We start from the raw sequence: 22262 nt of genomic DNA, 5'->3' as shown, positions 1-22262 counted from the left end.
AAAGTATATCTTCAATCAATGAAGACATACATTCTAAGTGTGAATACATTAATGTGGAATTTGACTTCGGAGCGCCACGATAATTGTGCGCCGTGTCTGGGTCTAATACTTCCTATACGATGGGTAACGCCACCACCAAATGTTCTATTTTGAAGTGTTTCACTCATGGCGTTACCTTGCTATGTCTTCACATTTGGTTTGGCTTCAATCTCAACATGTCTCCATGATTATCTTCACTATGTTGATTATATATATATACTAGTGTTCTGTCCTCTACATCATTCACTTATAGCTATGTCTTCTTGTTGAATCTTTTGAACTAAGTGAATGTGATCGGACCCTAACCTCTCTATGCTATCTATCTCAAACTCTATCTCTCCAAATCATATGCATTCTATTGAAACTGTCGAATGTCTTCTCTGCGTCCTTGTCAGCAGAAGATACAAAGACAAACCTTAAGTCCACTTTCAATGCTCATTCCTCCACATGAAACCCGGAGAAGTAGGAACGACCACCCGACAATCCAGGCGTGCGTGGGACATGGAACAAACCCCAAAATTCTGCATGATGGCCACGTGTTCCTCAGATGCGAATCGCCAGGGGCACCTGTGTAATAAAGCAGTGCCGCCCCTGTACCTATAAATACACACTTCACGGCGGTCATTATCTCTTCTTCCACTCTCGCACGAACCCTAGCGCCACCGCTAGCCCTCGACGACGCCGGTGACGAAGCGCTTCGCTGCCGCAACCTCTCCGACGCCGTCTTCACGCTGACCGCGGACATCGTCCTCTCCGCCATCGCCGTAGGTGTCCTCCATCGCCAAGTTAGGGCACGGAAGATCGAACTGCTCGGCCTCATCTTCCACTCCGTCTAGCAGTTCTTAGTCTTGTAAATAAAACTTCCTTTTTACGGCACCGTTGATCCTATGGCTTTGTCACTTTCTACCACAAGCAGTTTCTATTCACACAAGTTAGATCTCTCTCATACTGCATCTCATAACATGCCTAGTATATTCACTTATGCTTCACAAAGTAGTTAGATTCCTCACTTGTACTGATCTCTGGATTCGTACAAATCTGGAACCAACTCCTTATCTATGAGTGAATGTCTTCGCATGATGAGGTCAATGTCTTCTAAACTGATTTATATTCAAAATCTTCTGAGAATGCATATGACCTCTTCCCTTTCCCTCGCACCTTAATGTTGTCATAGGTACATGTCCGTGGGAGAATCCCTTGGTTCTCATAGTCTGCATTCATTTGCAGAATTCTTACAGCATCATATAAATTCTCCCGGAGCAAGTTCCTCTTTGTCCAGCAAGCGAAAATCTTTGAAGCCTTTGAACGTGTTGAAGCCTTTCAGTTTAAAGTTCATGGCTTCAGAGAAATCAGCAAGGAAGGGTGGCAGAAAGCGCCATGGAGAAACATCTAGAGATCTGCCAGATGACCTCTCAGAACTGTACAAGACAGATCCTGAGGAGGATTACAATCAGCGCAAGACCCGAATCCAATGGATTCGAAGATATTGGGCAGAACAATGGTTCAAATACCGATTTGTAACCCAGGAATATGCTGAGAAAAATGACATTAAGAGACTGTGGGGAGACATCCTATACAATAATCTTCAACCCAGGTCCAGAGATGAAGCCATTGAACAAGGCTTCTGTCCCTGCATGGTCCGTGGGCCATAGCCTGTTGATGCACACCCATCGTCACTACTATGGTGTCGTGACGACATTCTGTTCAAGTGCAACTTCCAGTTTGCCCAGAACTCAGCGAAGCAAAACAAGAAGACATTGGGACTAGACTTCAACCCTGGTCCCTCAGCTCCAAGGGCTGATGGCACACGAGATGCAGAACCCAATGTCGTCAGTCCTTTCTACAACCTTGAAGCCCTCATCACCCATATCTTGGTTCAAGGGACTGCAGTGAATGAGCCTGCAGCTGATGCTGAATCAGATGAAGCGCCTGCAGCGCCGAAGCCAAAGAAGTTGAAGAAGCCTAAATCTTCAAAGCATGCCCCTTCACCAAAAATCTCATGGGCGAAGCCACTGGCAACTGCACCTCCTGAAGACAGTGTGCAGTCCGAAGATTTATCACGCATCTCCAAGCCCCAGAAGGTCAAGATGCCTCTACCACACACCGGCCAAGAGCTAACAGCTGCTGCCATTCTGCGCAATGATGCCATTGATCTGTCAAGTGATGAAGATCTTGCAGATGACGCTCTTGAGCAACTCATCAAGAGCAAAGAAGAAGCAGAAATCTTCAATGATCTGCCTCTCTTTGATGTAACAATCATCCACAACTTCATTGATGAATGGTTTAACACGCCAAACATCAGCTTCAATGATCTCCAACTACCCATTGGCCTCAGTGTCGCCTTCCATGGCGCCATTGCTTCAGAGTTAGCTATCGCCCAGCGCATTGTTGAACTGAAGCAGAAGATTGACTTTGAGAAATCTCAGTTCAAGAAGCATATGGCCAAGCTCAGCGTGCAAGACATGAAGAATTTCAAGATTATGCTGCACGAGCTCAAGGAAGCCTTCCTAAAGAAACATGCAGAAGCTCAGGGTTCTCGTGAGCGCATGAAGGTCCTGGCTGATAGGTGTGTGCAAGCCTACAATGAGGCTGAGAAGCGCAAGGCCCTTGGGCGTCCTGGCATCGACCCCAGGATGGCTGCCAAGAAGCAGAAGAAGCCCGCTATGGCTGAACCTGAAGCACCAAGGCAGGAGGCAGATCCCCTTGTCTTCCCAACTAGCATGACTGGCCCGAAGCCAAAGGTCAGGTCAACCGCTTCAGAACTGAAGAAGACCAGGACTACTGAGGCTGAAGCAAGGAAGAGAAAACATCCTGAAGCCTCTGCTACTGCCCCCGCCAAGAAGAAAAGAATGACCAAGAAGGAACAGGGTGCTCCCACAGAGCCCTTGATTGTTGAACCCATTTCCATGGTTCACCCCGACGCCGATCCACAAGAACGTCAACTGACTGTCCATGAGCCTGCTTTCATAGAGGCTCATGAAGCTGAAGACTTTCCAGCAGCTGATCCCATTGCTGCTGAAGACATTGTTCATCATGACCATGTTGAAGATGATGCAGCCCTTCCTCATCTAGAACACCAACAGGTATCATCGCCTATGCTAACGCACAGCAAACTCATTAGCATTGGTCGTCCACTGACGCCAATTGCACAGGATGCTTCATGGGCGGATCGCCCACAAGAGAATGAAGACCTTGAGGCCCAGCCAACAGCAACTCCACAGGCGTCACCCGCATTGCGCAGGCTTCGCAAAGGTCCAAGGCCTCAAGTCTCTGCTGAAGACAATCCGGTTGCATTAGCCGCGGAAGAAGAAGTCCCACAAGTTGCCACTCCCCTGTCCCACCAAGAAGCAGTTCTCGAGGAGAACGTGATCGTGACCGATCCTCCTGCTCGTCAAGTGGAGGTTGAACATCTTGAGGCTGCCACCACCAACACCACTGAAGCCACTGACGCTGTCATGGCTGAAGCTAATGTGGAGCCCTCACCAACAAAAGCACCAGAAGTTAGCGAAGCCACTGATCCCGCCACTTCTATTCCTGAGTCTGCTGCCGTTCCCCAGTTCGACTATCATGTTGAGCACAGGCCTCAGGTACAGAAGACAATCCCAAGATTGCCAAGGTTCCCTGGTCCTGCATCAGCACCTGGCTCCTTCAATATCAATGGCTTCAGAGCAGACAACACATTCTTTAACGGCTCCAGGAACCCCTACTCCAGGGAAAGAATATCATCTGATCGGTTCTGGAGTTATCCGCAACGAAGCTATTACTCATGCGTTCTTTACAACCAAGGTCGCATCTTCCCACACAAGCGCCTTGACATTGAAGCAATAGCTGGTCTGCACTATCTGGAAGAAGCTCTGGATTGCTTCAAAGAGGTTGGACTGCTGCCGTTCGTCACTGACCAAGAGCATTGGAATGAAGAGTTGCTGCTCCAACTCTATGCCACACTTCACATCCGCGGGTATAGCAGAGATCCGAAGACTTGGGTCCTGGAGTGGATGACAGGAAATGTTCATCACGAAGTCAAAGCCTTTGACATCATTGAGCTCACTAGTTTGCCCACTCCTGGCGATCTCTACGAGCATGGCTGTCAGCTTCATAGTGAAGCTATTGAGAGCATCTTTCAGAAGGCTGAACCTAATATGAGTCAGATGCTCAGTATGATGAAGCCATTGCCCCAAGATGCTGCTTATCCCATGGAGTTCTTTGTTGAAGACCTTGAGTATCTGCCAAGAACCATTTATCACATCATAAGGCAAACTCTCTGGCCAATCAAAGGACATTCTCCCCATGCCAAGCTGGAAGGTGCAATGAAGACTTTGGTCTTCTACATTCTTCATGGAAAATGCTTCAATACACAGGATTTCTTCATTCGCCAACTTGCTGCATCTGGCTCTAATCTGTTTGGTTTGAAGTTCTACGCCCCTTGGGTGATGCGGCTGATCAAACTTCACTCCGCTATCTCATATCAGCCTCGTCCCGCAACCATCGGATATTTTTGCCTGATGTGGATATGTCTATTGAAGCAATCTATCCTAAGCCTGCCAAGGAACCTCTCAGTCTTCAGAATGCAGAGCATCAAAGTTTCACTCAGAATGTTGAAGGCGTGGAAGCCGTAACTCGTGTATATCCTTTGGCTGGCACTACACATGCACCACATCCTGCTCTCACTGAAGCCACTGACAGTACAACTGCTCCACGACCCAATAAGCGCACTCATGTTCTCAACAACCGAGAGCTTCTTGTGGCTCTTCATCAGAAACAGGATAGGCATCATGACTGGCTGAAGCGTCAGATGCAAAGCCTCTTGGTGGATGTTAATCGCATTCGTAATCTTGCCACCAAGAATGCTTTTGTTGCCCATGAAACCTCTCGTCGCACATGGAAAGGGCTAACGCTGATGTGTTCTGAAGATGATCTTCAAGAGGATGGCTTCACTGAGCGATTCAAGTTTGACTCCACACCTCCTCGAAGGGCAGTGCCGCGACGAACTCCATCCCTTGAAGACTCTGAGTTCTCTTCCTCTGCTGCAACTGTGAATGCCAGAGTGATCGAGGATGAAGACGATGCTACTTCACTGCCACCTCCTTCAGCATGCTTCGACTCTGCTCCAAGCTCTTCAGCACCGCCAAACACCACCAACGACCCTGCTGCTTCACCTACTCCTCATGGGAACGAGTAGATACTCTATGTCTTCAAACCTTTTTGGTCCTTACTGACAAAAGGGGGAGAAGCATATGAGGTTGATAGTCTTCAAGTGGGTCCATATGGGCGGGTGCTTTATATTTTGCTTCGTGCTTACAACTCTCGTTTTGCTACATTTGGTTCTTTGAGTTGTAACACTTAAACTCGATGGTCGTCTGCTACTTATCTGCCACCTTGTGTTGCGATCATAAATTCCGCATGTGCGACGATAAATTCCGCACTTAGATCATTCTGCAGACGTCCATTTTCCATTATGCATGTCATTATCTTCATATACTTTCACATGCATAGTGGATTGTCATCATAAGTTGAAGTGGATCTCCACAAGTACAACCTGCCATGTGCATTTGCATTCCAAAGGCAAATTACTTATATGCACATCTTCAGGGGGAGCCCTTGCAACTTATGAAGACAATTCCTTATCCTTTACAATTTCACAGATTATATTCCCCGTTGAAAACTTCAACTAGTTTGTCATCAATCACCAAAAAGGGGGAGATTGTAAGTGCATCTAGTGCCACCCCTAGTTGGTTTTGGAGTATTGACGACAAACCTAGTTGAGGGACTAATGTGTTTGTGAGAATTGCAGGATAACACAGGTAGAAGTCCCTCATTGATTCGGTTTTCCTACCAGAGATGACCCCTAAAAATGTATGAAGACATTGAAGTCAAAGGTGGTATATGAAGATATTCACATTGAAGACTATGACAAGAGAAGACACCACATGAAGCCTATGGAGCTCGAAGACTTAGATCTTTTGTAGTTCTCTTTCTTCTGTGTTGAGTCATAGGAACCACCGTACTGTTAAGTGGGGTCCAAGAGAACCAGTCAGAATGACTGAAGTGATGCTTAAACAAAACCTATGTCTTCGAGTGAAGACTTTGAGAGCGAATCTTGTCCAGAGTCGGGCAAGTCAGCTTTGCTTGAAGCCCAAGTAAAGTTGCCGTGTGAGTTTGAAATCTGACCGTTGGAACATGTGTCAGTTCCTTAGTGACCCAGTGTCATTTCCGACAAATCAGGTCGGGTTGCCAAATGGCTATAAATAGCCCACCCCCTACAACCATAAACGGTTGGCTGCTCAGATTTAGAGTACGGCTTTTGTCGTTTGAGAGCAACCCACCTCGAAGCCTTTGAGAGAGAATTCCTTGCGAGGATAAAGCCCTAACCACCCAGAGCCAAAGAGAATTAGGCATCACTTAAGTCTTCTTGTCTGTGTGATCTGAAGACTTATTACACTTGAGGACTATGCATCCTCCAGCCGGTTAGGCGTCGCGTTCTGAGCATCCAAGAGACATTGTGGATTGCCGGTGAACGAAGTCTGTGAAGGTTTGGGAGTCTACCTTGAAGACTTACCAGAGTGATTGGGCGAGGTCTGTGTGACCTTAGCTCAAGGGGAATACGGTGAGGACTGGGTGTCCTGAGCTGCGTGTTCAGGACTGGGTGTCCGGGACTGGGTGTCCGGGACTGTGTGTCCTAAGGTTTAAATACCTAGCTGCCCTAACCAGACGTACAGTTGTCACAGCAACTGGAACTGGTCAAACAAATCATTGTCTTCAGCGAGTCACTGGTTTCATCTTCCCTTCCCTTTACTTACTGTTACTCCTTGTGAAGTCATTGTATGTTCGCACTATCTTTTGTCTTCACTGAGTGACTGCGTGTTCTGTGTGGCTTCACAATATCTTCCTACCTGATCCTTACTACATTGCTGCTATTAGTCATTGTGCTTTCACTCTATTGAATACTTGACTATGGCTTGCCTAGTGTAGTCTACCTTCCGCTGCAGGGTAATAGGTTTATTTCTATCATTTGTCTTCATAACTTCCATGTTTTGAAGACTTTCATAAAAATCGCCTATTCACCCCCCGCCCCCCCCTCTAGTCGATATAACGCACTTTCACCTATATTGTAACCAACCATCTGTAAACCCTGGGTACCCCCGGCGTCTATATAAGCCGTGGGGTTTAGTCCATAGAGGCATGTGCCTTCATATTCGCAAGGTTTAAGCTTAGACAAACTCATACGTTCTCGAAGTAGATCAATCTGTAATTTGTACCCCCGTCACAATCAATATATAAGTAGGATGTAGGGTTTTACCTCATCAAGAGGGCCCGAACCTGGGTAAAACATCATGTTCCTACTCTCCCTGTTACCATCAAGATTAGGACCCCCTACCTGAGATATGTCAGTTTTAGCACCAACACTTGGCACTCTAGAGCACGATCCTCTCATCATGTTTATCAATCGTAAAGATTCAACCAGATAAATAACAGCTAATCAATTTCAATAGGAAATATGGAACCATGGGCCATTATTCTACAACTATAATGCAAACAACACATGCACATTATTCATAATTAATTTGCACTAATGATTAACCTAATTTTAATATAAAGTGCGCTCTCACTCAAATCAATATATTTCATAATTGAAACTGAGTGATTCAAGATCCTGATCTTATTCGCGGCCATTGATGGTAGCATCACTGATGACATGAACTGCAATCGGTAGGCAAACTTGCCGATCATATCTCCATATGACTCTTGTTCATCTTTCTATGCTTTGTGCTTTGAGCTCAGAATGTTTTTGCCAGACCTTCAAGATAACTGAGTGTTTCTAGTGTGAGGTCTTACCTTCACCTGCCTTACACTTCACCTTCATTTGTACCCATGGTAGCATGACGCACTCTAAAAAGCTATGTGATCTAGATGGTTGCTACACTAGGAAGAGCATTAACTACTAGATATTTTCATGTGAGAGATCACCCTAATAATTGACTATTGCACAATTGAAGGGTGCAAACAACAAAGGGATGAACATCTTGGGATATTCATCATAGCATGATATGCTATAGCCCTGGCCGCCAGGAACATATCGATGGTCCTCCAAGGTCTTCATGAAAATTCTCCGAAAATGCTGCCGTGGAGACAATTTTGAACACTGTCGTCGTGGCAATGCTTTTGTTCTCGTGCGCCTGGTGAAGCTCTAGGATCCTACATGCTACTTTCATGGAATAAATAATGAGGTTGACATGCAGGTGATTAAAATGACAATCCCTTGGCTCCAGCCATCATGTTGTACTGTGGCGCGCAAGCCACTTAACATTACAGCATATAACCATCTCATACATAAACTCGTTATCATGATGAAGAGTATACCACATCACATACAACCTACAAAACCAAGTTAGACGTCCTCTAGTCAGTTTGAAAAAAAATTAATTACGTGGCTTCTAGGGTTTATGGATAACACTAGCTACCTGCGTCCACCATCAAGGCGAAAATTCGTGTTGCTAGATTAACTTTCGGGGTGTGTGAGGGACGAGACTAATTAAAAATCTCTAGCCCCACACTAAACTTCGTCAATACTCATGGCCCCCTAGAAGATCAAACATCTTCATCACCCTCTCGTTTTTGCGATAGTTCACTATTCTTGAGTCTTGACTATGATGAAGCCCAAAGAACTGTTAGCAGATCATCGATAGCCAGAGCCTATAGATTGTCGGAACTTTGTGCAAAGCTACATCATGCCGTCAATGAACTGAACCAAAGCAAAACTGAAGCGAAGCATAGCAAGAACATCAAACCCTCACATCCAAATGTGATCTAGATCGAAACCTACATCTACTCATAGAACCGCTCATGATGCCATTGTTAGGAAACGTAGTAGAAAACAAAAAAACTTGTTTTTGACCTATTAACCTAGAGCCCAGTGCCAGTTTCTGTTTTTTCCTTGTTTTTGAGTTTTACAGAAAAGGAATATCAACCAGAGTCCAAACGGAGTCCAAGCGGAATAAAACTTTGAGATGATTTTTCTTGGACTAGAAGACACATTTAGGACTTGGAGAGGACATCAGAAGCTTCCCGAGGAGGCCACAAGCCTCCTAGGCGCACCCCAGGGGGGTGCCCTGAGGGCTTGTGGGCCCCTTAGGGGTCCTCAAACCCTAATTCTTGCACTATAAATTCCCAAATATTCCCAAACCATCAGAGGCATCCACCAAAATACTTTTCCGCCGCCGCAAGCCTCTCTTCCCGTGAGATCCCATCTTGGGGCCCTTTTTGACACCCTACCGGAGGGGGCTACGATCACGGAGGGGATCTACATCAGCCTTGCTACCCTTCCGATGAAGCGTGAGTAGTTTACCATGGACCTAAGGGTCCATAGCTAGTAGCTAGATGTCTTCTTCTCTCTCTATGATCTTCAATACCATGTTCTCCTTGATGTTCTTCAAGTTCCATCGATGTAATATTCTTTTGCGGTGTGTTTCTCGAGATCTGATGAATTGTGGATTTATGATCAGATTATCTATGAATATTATTTGAGTCTTTTCTGAACTCTTTTATGCATGATCAAATATCTTTGTATTTCTCTTCGAATTATCGGTGTGGTTTGGCCAGCTAGATTGGTTTTTCGTGCAATGGGAGAGGTGCTTAGTTTTGGGTTCAATCTTGCGGTGTCCTCACCCAGTGACATAGTAGGGGTAGCGAGGCATGTATTGTATTGTTGCCATCAAAGGTAAAAGGATGGGGTTTTCATCATGTTGCTTGAGTTTATCCATCTACATCATGTCATCTATACCTACTAATAAAGAAAATAGGTATGCTTAGTTTGTCATACTATTTTATAGAAAGACCCCTGATGTTTCTGACATTAAACCCGCAGTACATATCAAATAGTTTTTTTAAAATACTCATATCTTCTAAACCGTAACTCCAAATTTAACATGTTATATATGAAATTTGATTACAAAACTATATGGAATCTATATATGATGTTATTTTACCTATTAACCATTTAAAAAATACTATCTAGAGTGCAATCTTAATCAACAATGTATTATCAGTCTTTTTTCATATTGGTACTGATCCAGATTGTGGAATTATGGATGAACATCTCAGCAAAATCAGGATTTGAGACAAAACTGAAGATCACTTGCCCCTTTCTTTGTACATATTAAATCTACATGCAAGCCATATTTAAATAGAAGACATGTGGAATGTTGAAATTGTGCTTTTCTAGGCAAAGACCAACTTTGTTTGGGACATAGCTACAAATACTCAGATTATAGACCATTTTTTTGTAAATTAAGAGCGGGTGGCCCTTTTGCTAGTCTTACTTAAGGCGTTACTCCATTCTTATGAACTTACTACTCTAGATGCATGCTGGATAGCGGTCGATGTGTGGAGTAATAGTTTTAGATGCAGAATCGTTTCGGTCTACTTGACACGGGCGTGATGCCTATATTCATGATCATTGCCTTGGATATCGTCATACCTTTGCGCTTTTCTATCAATTGCTCTATAGTAAGTTGTTCACCCATCGTATGTTTTCTTTCAAGAGAGAAGCCTCTAGTGAAACCTATGGCCCCCGGGTCTATTTTCCGTCATATATTTTCAGATCTATAAACCAAAAAACCCAAAAATGCCTTGCTGCAATTTATTTAAATTTACTTTAGTTTTCCTTATTATTATTCTTTTATACCTATCTCTATTATATTTCACTCTTGTTCATGACCATGAAGGGGTTGACAACCCCTTCTTCGTGTTGTGTGCAAGTGTTTGTTAGATTGTGCAGGTGCATAGATTGGAGACTTGCTTGTGCCTCCTACTGGATTGATATCTTGGTTCTTAACTTAGGGAAATACTTATCTCTACTTTGTTGCATCACCTTTTCCTCTTCAAGGGAAAAATCAACGCAAGCTCAAGAAATAGCAGGAAGAATTTCTGGCAACGTTACCGGGGAGGTTCTACATCAAGCCTACCAAGTACCCATCATAAACTCTCATCTCTTGCACTTACATTATTTGCCATTTGCCTCTCGTTTTCCTCTCCCCCACTTCTAAAACACTTTCAGAAAAACACAAAAATATTTGCCTTTTTCTTCGCCCTTCTTTCGTCTTTTCATTTGCTTTTTGTTTGCTTGTGTGCTAGATTGCTTGCTTGCCTTCATGGCTCGGCCTAAGAGCCTTGATTTTTACTATAGAAAGTTGGAAGAGATTGTAAACAATGCTAAAAGCTTCATGTCTGTACAATTTGAGCATAATAGTTTCTTTAGGAACAAACTTAAAGAACAAAAAACTATGATGGAATATATTAATAAAGAGCTCGATGATGTTACTAAGGAAATATATGGCCTTAAATCTCAATTTTCTCATGTTGAAAATTTAGTAGGCCAAATTTCCGATAAGCAAACCACTTTGGTAAATTAGATGGCCAATGAGCCGGAGTACCTCGAAAATAATGATGAAGATCTTAAAGTAATTGATGTGACTCCTATTGAATCTTTGTTTTCTAATATAAATCTTGATAAATATGGCAATGGAGATGAGTCAACTTTAACTAGAAGGCGTCCCAATCATTTGGAATTTAAAGATCTTAATGAAAAATTCTATAAAAGTGGGATTGGAGAGGTCAGAACTTTAAGTAGCGATGAACTTGGATTTCAAGAATTTTAATTATGATAATTGTTCTTTGATAGATTGTATTTCCTTTTTGCAATCCATGTTGAATCCACCGCATGCTTATAATTAAAACAAAGCTTTAATAAACATATTGTTGATGCTATGATGAAATCTTTTGAAGAAAAACTTGAGTTGGGAGTTTCTATCCCTAGAAAGATTTATGATGAGTGGGAACCTACAATTAAGATTAAAATTAAAGATTATGAGTGTAATGCTTTGTGTGATTTGGTGCTAGTGTTTCCATGATTCCAAAAACTTTATGTGATGTGCTAGGTTTCCATAAACCTGATGATCATTCCTTGAATTTGCATCTAGCGATTATACTGTTAAGAAACCTATGGGAAGGATTGATGATGTTCTTATTGTTGCAAATAGGAATTATGTGCCTGTAGATTTTATATTGCTTGATATAGATTGCAATCCTACATGTCCTATTATTCTTGTTAGATCTTTCCTTAGAACGATTGGTGTGATTCTTGATATGAAAGAAGGAAACATTAGATTTCAAATTCTGTTAAGGGAGGGTACGGAACACTTTCCAAGAAATAAAATTAAGTTGTCATATGAATCTATTATGAGGGTTGCTTATGAGTTTAATACCAAAGATGACAATACCTAGATCTATGTTTTATGCCTAGCTAGGGGCGTTAAACAATAGCACTTGTTGGGAGGCAACCCAATTTTATTTTGTGTTTTTGTTTTTGGTTCTGTTTTTCAATAAATACACATTATTACTTATGTAGTAATTGTGGTTTAGTGTTTTAGTTAGTGTTTGAGCCAAGTAAGACCTTTGGGATGGTTTATGGTGATAGTTGATTTGATCTTGCTGGAAAATAGAAACTTTTGCGCTCATTGAAAGAATTTTCAAAAATCACAGAAGCATGATTTTGATCTGAACATTTTACACAAGATTTATATACAAATTTCCCAGATTTTCCTATTTTTTCAGAATTTCTGGAGTTACATAAGTGTAGGAAGTTTTCAGATTGCTACAGACTATTCTGTTTTTGACAGATTCTGTTTTCTATGTGTTGTTTGCTTAATTTGATGAATATATGGGTAGTATCGGGGGTATGAACCATGGAGAAGTTCGAATAGATATTACACCAATATGAATTTAGAATGAGTTCACAACAGTACCTAAAGTGGTGATTTATTTTATTATACTAATGGATCTCACGAGTTTTCTGTTGAGTTTTGTGTTGTGAAGTTTTCAAGTTTTGGGTAAAGGTTTGATGGACTATGGAATAAGGAGTGGCAAGAGCCTGAGAGTTGGGGATTCCCAAGGCACCCCAAGGTAATATTCAAGAACAACCAAGCATCTAAGCTTAGGGTTGCCCTGGATGGCATCCCCTCTTTCGTCTTTGTTCCATCGGTAAATTTACTTGAGGCTATATTTTTATTCACCACATGATATGTGTTTTGCTTGGAGCGTCTTGTATGATATGACTCTTTGCTTTTTAGTTTGCCACAGTCATCCTTGATGTACACACCTTTTGAGAGGGACGCGCATTAATCGTGAATTTATTAGAATATTCTATGTGCTTCACTTATATGTTTTGAGCTAGGCAGTTTGCTCTAGTGCTTCACTTATATCTTTTTAGAGCACGGCGGTGGATTTATTTTATAGAAATTGTTCAACTCTCATGCTTCACTTATATTATTTTGAGAGTCTTTAAACATCATGGTAATTTGCTTAGGTTATGAATTTAATCCTAATATGATGGGCATCCAAGAGGGATATAGTAAAAAACTTTCATATAAAGAGCATTGAATACTTTGAGAAGTTTGATTCCTTGCATATTGTTTTGAGACATAAAGATGGTGATATTAGAGTCATGCTAGTGAGTAATTGTGTATTGGTAGAAATACTTGTGTTAAAGTTTCTGATTCCCGTAGCATGCACGTACGGTGAACCATTATGTGATGAAGTCGGAGCATGATTTATTTTTTGATTGTCATCCTTTGTGTGGAGGTCGGGAGCGCGCGATGGTTAACTCCTACAACCTCTCCCCTAGGAGCTTGTGTGTAGTACTTTGTTTCGATGACTAATATTTTTTTGCAATAAGTATGTGAGTTCTTTATGACTAATCTTGAGTCCATGGATTATACGCACTCTCACCCTTCCACCATTGCTAGCCTCTCTAGTACCGCGCAACTTTCGCGGGTGCATTAAACCCATCATATACCCTTCCTCAAAACAGCCACCATACCTACCTATTATGGCATTTCCATAACCATTCCGAGATATATTGCCATGCAACTTCCACCGTTCTGTTTATTATGACATGCACCATCATTGTCATATTGCTTTGCATGATCGTAAGATAGCTGGCATGATGTTTTCATGGCTTGTCCATTTTTTGATGTCATTTGCTACGTTAGATCATTGCACATCCCAGTACACCACCGGAGGCATTCATATAGAGTCATATTTTGTTCTAGTATCGAGTTGTAATTCTTGAGTTGTAAGCAAATAAAAGTGTGATGATCATCATTATTAGAGCATTGTCCCATGTGAGGAAAGGATGATGGAAGCTATGATTCCCTCAGAAGTTGGGTTGAGTCTCCGTACTTTATAAAAAATAAAAGAGGCCAAAGGATCCAAAATAAAAGAAAAGAGGCCAAAGAAGCCCAAATGAGAAAAGAGAGAAGGGACAATTTTACTATCCTTTTTCCACACTTGTGCTTCAAAGTAACACCATGTTCTTCATGATAGAGAGTCTCCTATTTTGTCACTTTAATGTACTAGTGGGAAATTTTCATTATAGAACTTGGCTTGTATATTCCAATGACGGGCTTCCTCAAATTGCCCTAGGTCTTCGTGAGCAAGAGAGTTGGATGCACACCCACTTAGTTTCTTTGTTAGCTTTCATACACTTATAGCTCTAGTGCATCCGTTGCATGGAAATCCCTACTCACTCACACTGATATCTATTGATGGGCATCTCCATAGCCCGTTAATATGCCTAGTTGACGTGAGACTTTCTCCTTCTTTTTTGTCTTCTCCACAACCACCATATTCTATTCCACCTGTAGTGCTATATCCATGGCTCACGCTCATGTATTGCATGAAAGTTGAAAAAGTTTGAGAATACTAAAGTGTGAAACAATTGCTTGACTAATACTGGGGTTGTGCATGATGAAATACTTTGTGTGATGAAGATGGAGTATAGCCAGACTATATGATTTTTTAGGGATAACTTTCTTTGGCCATGTTATTTTGAGAAGACATGATTGCTTTATTAGTATGCTTGAAGTATTATTGTTTTTATGTCAATATTAAACTTTTGTTTTGAATCTTATGGATCTGAATATTCATGCCACGGTAAAGAAGATTACATGGATAAATATGTTAGGTAGCATTCCACATCAAAAATTCTGTTTTTATCATTTACCTACTCGAGGACGAGCAGGAATTAAGCTTGGGGATGCTTGATACGTCTCCAATGTATATATAATTTTTGATTGTTCCGTGCTATTATATTATCTTTTTGGATGTTTTATATGCATTAATATGTTATTTTATATTATTTTTGGGACTAACCTATTAACCTAGAACCCAGTGCATGTTTCTGTTTTTCCTTGTTTTTGAGTTTTACAGAGAAGGAATATCAAACGGAGTCAAAACGGAATAAACTTTCACGATGATTTTTCATGGACCAGAAGAAACCCGTACGACTTGGAGAGGGGGGCAGAAGCTTCTCAAGGAGGCCACAAGCCTCCTAGGCATGCCCTAGGGGGCGCCCTAAGGGCTTGTGGGGCCCTCAGGAGTCCTCCAACCCTAATTCTTGCACTATAAATTCTCAAATATTCCCAAACCATCAGAGGCATCCACCAAAATAATTTTCCGTCATCACAAGCTTCTGTTCCCGTGAGATCCCATCTTGGGGCCTTTTTCGGCACCCTGGCGGAGGGGAATTCAATCACGAAGGGCATCTACATCAACCTTGCTGCCCTTTTGATGAAGTGTGAGTAGTTTATCATGGACCTAACGGTCCAGCGCTAGTAGCTAGATGGCTTCTTCTCTCTCTATGATCTTCAATACCATGTTCTCCTTGATGTTCTTGGAGTTCTATCCAATGTAATATTCTTTTGCGGTGTGTTTGTCGAGATCCGATGAATTGTGGATTTATGATCAGATTATCTATGAATATTATTTGAGTCTTTTCTGAACTCTTTTATGCATGATCAAATATCTTTGTATTTCTCTTTTAATTATTGGTTTAGTTTGGCCAACTAGATTGGTTTTTCTTACAACGGGAGAGGTGCTTAGTTTTGGGTTCAATCTTGCGGTGTCCTCACCCAATGACATAGTAGGGGTAGCGAGGCACGTATTGTATTGTTGCCATCAAGGGTAAAAAATGGGGTTTTCATCATATTGCTTGAGTTTATCCCTCTACATCATGTCATCTTACTTAAGGCATTACTCCATTCTTATGAACTTAATACTCTAGATGCATGCTGGATAGCGATCGATGTGTGGAGTAACAGTAGTAGATGCAGAATCGTTTTGGTCTACTTGACATGGACGTGATGCCTATATTCATGATCATTGCCTTGGATATCGTCATAACTTTATGCTTTTCTATCAATTGCTCGACAGTAATTTGTTCACCTACCGTATGTTTTCTTTCAAGAGAGAAGCCTCTAGTGAAACCTATGGCCCCCAGGTCTATTTTCCATTATATATTTTCAGGTCTATAAACCAAAGAACCCAAAAATACCTTGGTGCAATTTATTTAGATTTACTTTAGTTTGCTTTTTTATTATTCTTTTATACCTATCTCTATTAGATTTCACTCTTGTTCGTGACCGTGAAGGGATTGACAACCCATTCTTCACATTGTGTGCAAGTGTTTGTTAGTTTGTGCAGGTTCATAGATTGGAGACTTGCTTGTGCCTCCTACTGGATTGATACCTTGATTCTTAACTGAGGGAAATACTTATCTCTACTTTGCTGCATCACCCTTTCCTCTTGAAGGGAGAATCAACGCAAGCTCAAGAAGTAGCAATTGTTACCAACTCTGAGTTGCAGTGGAAGAAGACGATTCGGTGTAGATCATACTTGGAGTCCCTCGAACCATAAATGAGTGATCCCTCAAAAGGAAGACCGAAAGCATGGCCTCTCTACGGGTTGCAAGCGTATGGTCTTCACGATCCTGTAGTGCTTCACCGTCCAGAGTTAATCATTGCCATAGAATTAGAGGGAGGAGAATAGAACCACATTGGGCTTCTAATTATGAGGATTAGAGGATCTAGGTATAGCTCTAGTTTATATCAACTAGGATCAACTAGAACCGGAACTAGAGAACCAGGTGAGGCTCCAAAACTTGTGTGTCTCAATGGACAAAATCCTATAGTATATATAGTTGTAGGGGAGAGGGGAGGGGCGCCACAAGGGGGAGGAGGCCTCCCCCCTTGCGTCGGCCCTAGGGGGAGGAGGAATCCTTCCCCCAACTCCAATTCGGCCTCCCAAGTGGGAAAGGGGGTGCCTCCCCCTATTAGGCCCTTGTGGCCCAATTCTCCTTCCACCACTTGGCCTTTTAAGCCCCGTTGATATTTCATTAAATAAAAAGGCTCCTAACTATTAGTAGAGATTTTATTATTAATTTAACATCTCTAAAAACATTCTCCACCTATATATTATTTATCGGTAATACCCGGTATTGCCCGATAAACTCTGAAACCCTTCCGGTGACCCCGAAACGCTTCCGGTTCTTCTCAAAACTATTTCGGATTTTAGTGAAACTATTTCAAAAATATTTCTGATTACTCCTGTCCTGTAGGATTGGTAAAACATGGACATGAACAAAACCCCTTTTGTTCAATGACCGATAGCGGAACCGTGGACATCCATATTGATCCCTCTGAGTACATGAATGACATCCGAGTGAACCTTTTGTTATCATGTGCTATTCCCTTTGCTTCGCGGTACTTTACAAAAACTGAGGTGAGATATATCGGTATCCTCTTGAGTCATGCACATGCTCCGTATACCGTTTTCCTCGTTGCCGGTTTTGTTCTTATTTCTCGTTGACATGTGTCGGCATCCCGTGACATAGTCACATATATCTGGCTAGACGATGACGGATGCCATCACACCGAGAGGGACCTAAGAATATCTCTCCATCGTCGTAGGAGCAAATTCCACTCTCGAGCTATCTAGTCCCTTGTCCAACTTTCTAATGAACCTGTAAGTTGTCGTTATGATCACCATATTACAGATGGCGTTTGAGAAACCCGTGAGTCCATCATACAGTAAGAAGTGACTACGATACTCTGATGGTCCAAGGAACTAAATCACACATTAACACTCCATGTTATTACAATTGACTTCTGATGATATTATCTCAAAGTATAACAAACAAGCTTGGGTCAATTCAATATGATTGTTCTTCCAACGCCATACTCTCAATGTTTTTTTAGGTCTATCGTTACAATTGAGCTAGTCTTAGAGGTGAGACTAGGAACCTAATTTTACCGTTTATCAATCCACATGTGCATATGAGTTTTCCACTGAATCGCATATTCTAGGATCATAGCAGTTATAGTATAGAATATAAACCCTCGATTATGAACATGGAAATATAATAACACAATATTATTGCTTCTAGGGCATATTTCCAACAATCACCTATAATTTTCTTGCATGTCAAACTTTCCAAATAGGAATGCATGATTAGGGAAATATTTATTGTATGTTGTAGACAGGATACCTAGTAGCAAAGTTATAGGTTCATTACCTTGTTCTTGCAACCATAACTAGGAAATCCTTAGCTTGCTACAATGTAACGGGGTGGGAACTACACTAGTTTATAGGTTACTATATTTGGATGGATACTTAATGAGAACTTAATTAATGAACCATCTTGGGGGATTGGCATTGATTGGGTCATCGAGTGTGAAATTGGTGGGGGTTGTCGCCCAGGTATCAAAGGGATTGTATGAGTTCCAAATTGAGTAGCATCCCTATGTAATCGTGAGTGAATATGGGATATGTCTTGACCAATTAATTTGTGGGAACCTGGCCCGGTGGACCAGCAAATGTAGTCAGATTGTCGGTTGGACTGGGTTCACCTGGTGGCATCGGCTACTACTTCCCAAAAGTCTCGTCCTGGTCTACCTGGCTACTCTATAGATGAGCTTAGTAGCAGAAGCATGTGACTAGATCTCACGAGTAAAGTACACAAACCTCTGCAAAGTGTATAAAATTGATCATGATTAGTCGTGTCCTTGGTTATGGACAACTTTGAGCAACTTGGTCGATAACTATCACCTTGATCTCATCACCTATTCTTAAATTTGAAACTTGATGGGTTGAACATGTGATAGGACTACCAGAGAGTGTACCTCTGTGTCCAAGGCTATGACTGAGGTGTGCTGGAAGTGTCTCGGTATGCTATGGATAGCTAGGGTTTACTAGTGTGTCATATGTATAGAGTAGATCCCCCTATATACAAAGATAGGAGAAAACTATTATTGCTTTCTACAAAAAAAGCCTTAACCTCCACTTACCAAAACTACTAGGGTCCGAGTGCCATGATTTCAGATATGAACACTTTATGTTTTCATGAATGTGTGTGTGTGTGTGATTTGGATGTTTATCTGCAAGTTATATGCACCTGCTATAGTTCTGAACCCTAGACGTTGAATTGACAACTATCGTGGTATCGACGGGGATGACTATGATTTCAGGATTACATGTACTCATTGTTTGTTAATGATTTTCTCCAGTACTTTGTAAAAGGAGTACCTTAGTTACCCATAATTTCCATTAGGATCCCATTGAAACAGCTGGTAGGACAAAAGATGTTATGCAAATTCTTACTACAAGTACATATTGAATACATGCCAACACATGATTGATGAATTGGGACTAGTTTGTTATCACCTTGAGTTACGGCTATTACAACATGATGTCACCCATGCCTACACTTCCCGTACTTATTGTTTTCTTTAAGTCACTTTTGTTCTTGGCAACTGCTGAGAATTGTTGATTACGTTAGTACTTTGCAATCACCGCTCCATTCACTTCATTGCTTTTCCTACTAATAAATGTTGCCAAGGAAGTATTTGTTTCCAGGTGTGATCGAATTGACAACTAAAATGCTAAGGCTTATAAATATTCTTTTCCCCATCTGTCGAACCAATAAATTTGGGTTGTAATACTTCCCTTGAAGACTGTTGATCCCCTACACTTGTGAGATATCAAGACTATTTTGTAGCATCGTTCCCAGGGAGTATAGCTCTATTTATATAAGTTCACTTGGAGAGTTATTTGTTGTTGAATTTGTTATCCATCACGGGGGGACAACCGGATCTCAAACCAACAATCCTCCCATCTACTACAAGAAAAGGTATTGCTCTGTGTACTCAAGTTGCTTATGATTCACATGTTATTGCGACATCTCCACCACCACATCCATGTACTTCACACTACTATGTCACATATAATTGATACTGCTTGTGCTTCTAGTGAAAACTATGATGATACACCTGATGCTTCTAGTTTGTTTGATACTTTTGTTCCAGTTGGAGATCTTTTAGATGCTCATATTGCTAAAGCTAAAGAGAAGGAAATGCTAAAAATCTTGAAACACCGTCTGTTAGACCTACTAAAAGATACCTTCCCGATTTACCTACTACACTTGTATAGCTTATAATGATGAAGGTGGAATCAAATGCCTTATTGAAATATTTAAGAACAAGGAACTAAAAGATAATTTTTGTCTCCGTCCTAAGTTTGGTCTTCTCCTATATACATACAGGATGATGCTTATGAATTCTCTGTTGATCCTACAATAATTACTTTGGTTGAATTTGATTCTTTCCATGGCTATGAAAATGAAAAAGCACTTGATCACTTTAATAAGGTTGATACTATTACTGATCTTTTTGTTAAGAAATATATGAACAGGAAATATTTAATGACTAAGTTTTCCCCTTTTTAATTGAAATATAATGGTAAGGAGTGGTATGATAGTTTAAAACCTGAGAGTTTCACTACTCCGCAAGATTTCTTTACTACTTTCGTAGATAAATAGTATCCTTTATATATGAGATTGGCAACTTTTAAGGCTATTCATAATTTCACTCAACTTGAGGAAGAGACCCTCAAGCTTGGGGGAGCTTTTTGTATACTTGTAAGCAATGTTCCCAACCATCCTCTTAAGGAAAATGAATTACTTGATATATTTTATGATGGACTAACCTCTGAGTCTAGGACATACCTAGATAGTTGTGCAGGGAGTGTTTTCAGGGGAAAGGCTTTAAAAGAAGCCATGGAATTATTGGAAATATAACAAACAATAATAGTGATTGGATTATCTCTGAACCTGAACCTGAATATTCACCTCTTCAAAAGAAGAAAGGTCTGCTTTTCTTATGTCGAGAAGATATGAAAGAAGCAAAGAAGTGCACTAGGGAAAAAAGTATCAAGGCTAAAGAAGTTAAAATTTTACCTCCTATTGAAAAATTATATGAGCCTATTACTCATAGTCCTATGGTTGATGTACATTTTCTATATAAATTTGATGAAGGTGATATTATTTATCCTAAACCTCCTGATTTATGCTTGATGAAACTGATAACTTTGTGATTAAACAACATCAATCTAATATGGACATGCAAATGCAATTGAATGATAATTTTATGGTTGTTAAATATTTACAAGATCTTGAAAGAACCTCTCAGGATGTTAAAGGTATTATTAAACATTGTGATATGATACAAGTTCAACTTAAACAAGTGATGAGTGATCAACAAGATTTATTGTGTGATATGGCAAGATCTGTTAGAAAGTCTGAAGCCTATGTTTGTACTAGAGGAGGTTCTTTTACTCAAGAACCCTTGTATCCTAAAGGAGATCCTAAAAGAGTAGAATTTTTTTCTCAAAATACCGATAACAATGTTCCTTGCATGCGCTTAGATGCAGTGGCACCGCCTACTCTCCTTCCAACCATCTCGGGTGCTACTACCTTCGTTGATGATGAAACACAACATTTTTATGTTGCTACGAGTATTGCATAGGTGCTCACCAGTGCTACACTTACCAACACGAGTGCCTAACATGCACATGGGGATCTGTGCAGTAGTGCCTTTTCGTGGGCCCAAATGGAGACCGAGCTCCATGGAGGGCTTAATTTGAAAAGTTTAAAATTGAAAAATTTTAGTTTCAAAAAATGATGAGGACATGAATAACTTGGATACGACCAAAAATATTGCATACATGCATATTTGTGAGGTGATTTCTAGTGCAAACTATTCAATAATCTATTTATGTTATCCAGAACAAAAATACTTCACACACTTTTGTGTTCTGTCTAATTGCAGGTATATGGGCATTTGTACAATCCACATATGAAGATAAGGGAGAAAGAGATGTTTACTTGCTGTTCAAAAAGTTCTCTCACGTCACTTTTGGCCCAAGAGAAGATAGAGTCCAAGTCCCTCACGTTCTGCATTCAGATTCGGACTACACAGACATACCTGACTCAAAACGCCAACAACTTTTTCATACGAACTCCGAATTGGGTGATTCTTTTTTTGTTGGAAACTAGA

This window comes from Triticum aestivum, chromosome 1A (assembly GCF_018294505.1).
Source record: "Triticum aestivum cultivar Chinese Spring chromosome 1A, IWGSC CS RefSeq v2.1, whole genome shotgun sequence".
NCBI lineage: Eukaryota > Viridiplantae > Streptophyta > Magnoliopsida > Poales > Poaceae > Triticum > Triticum aestivum.
This window is presented reverse-complemented; position numbering follows the sequence as displayed.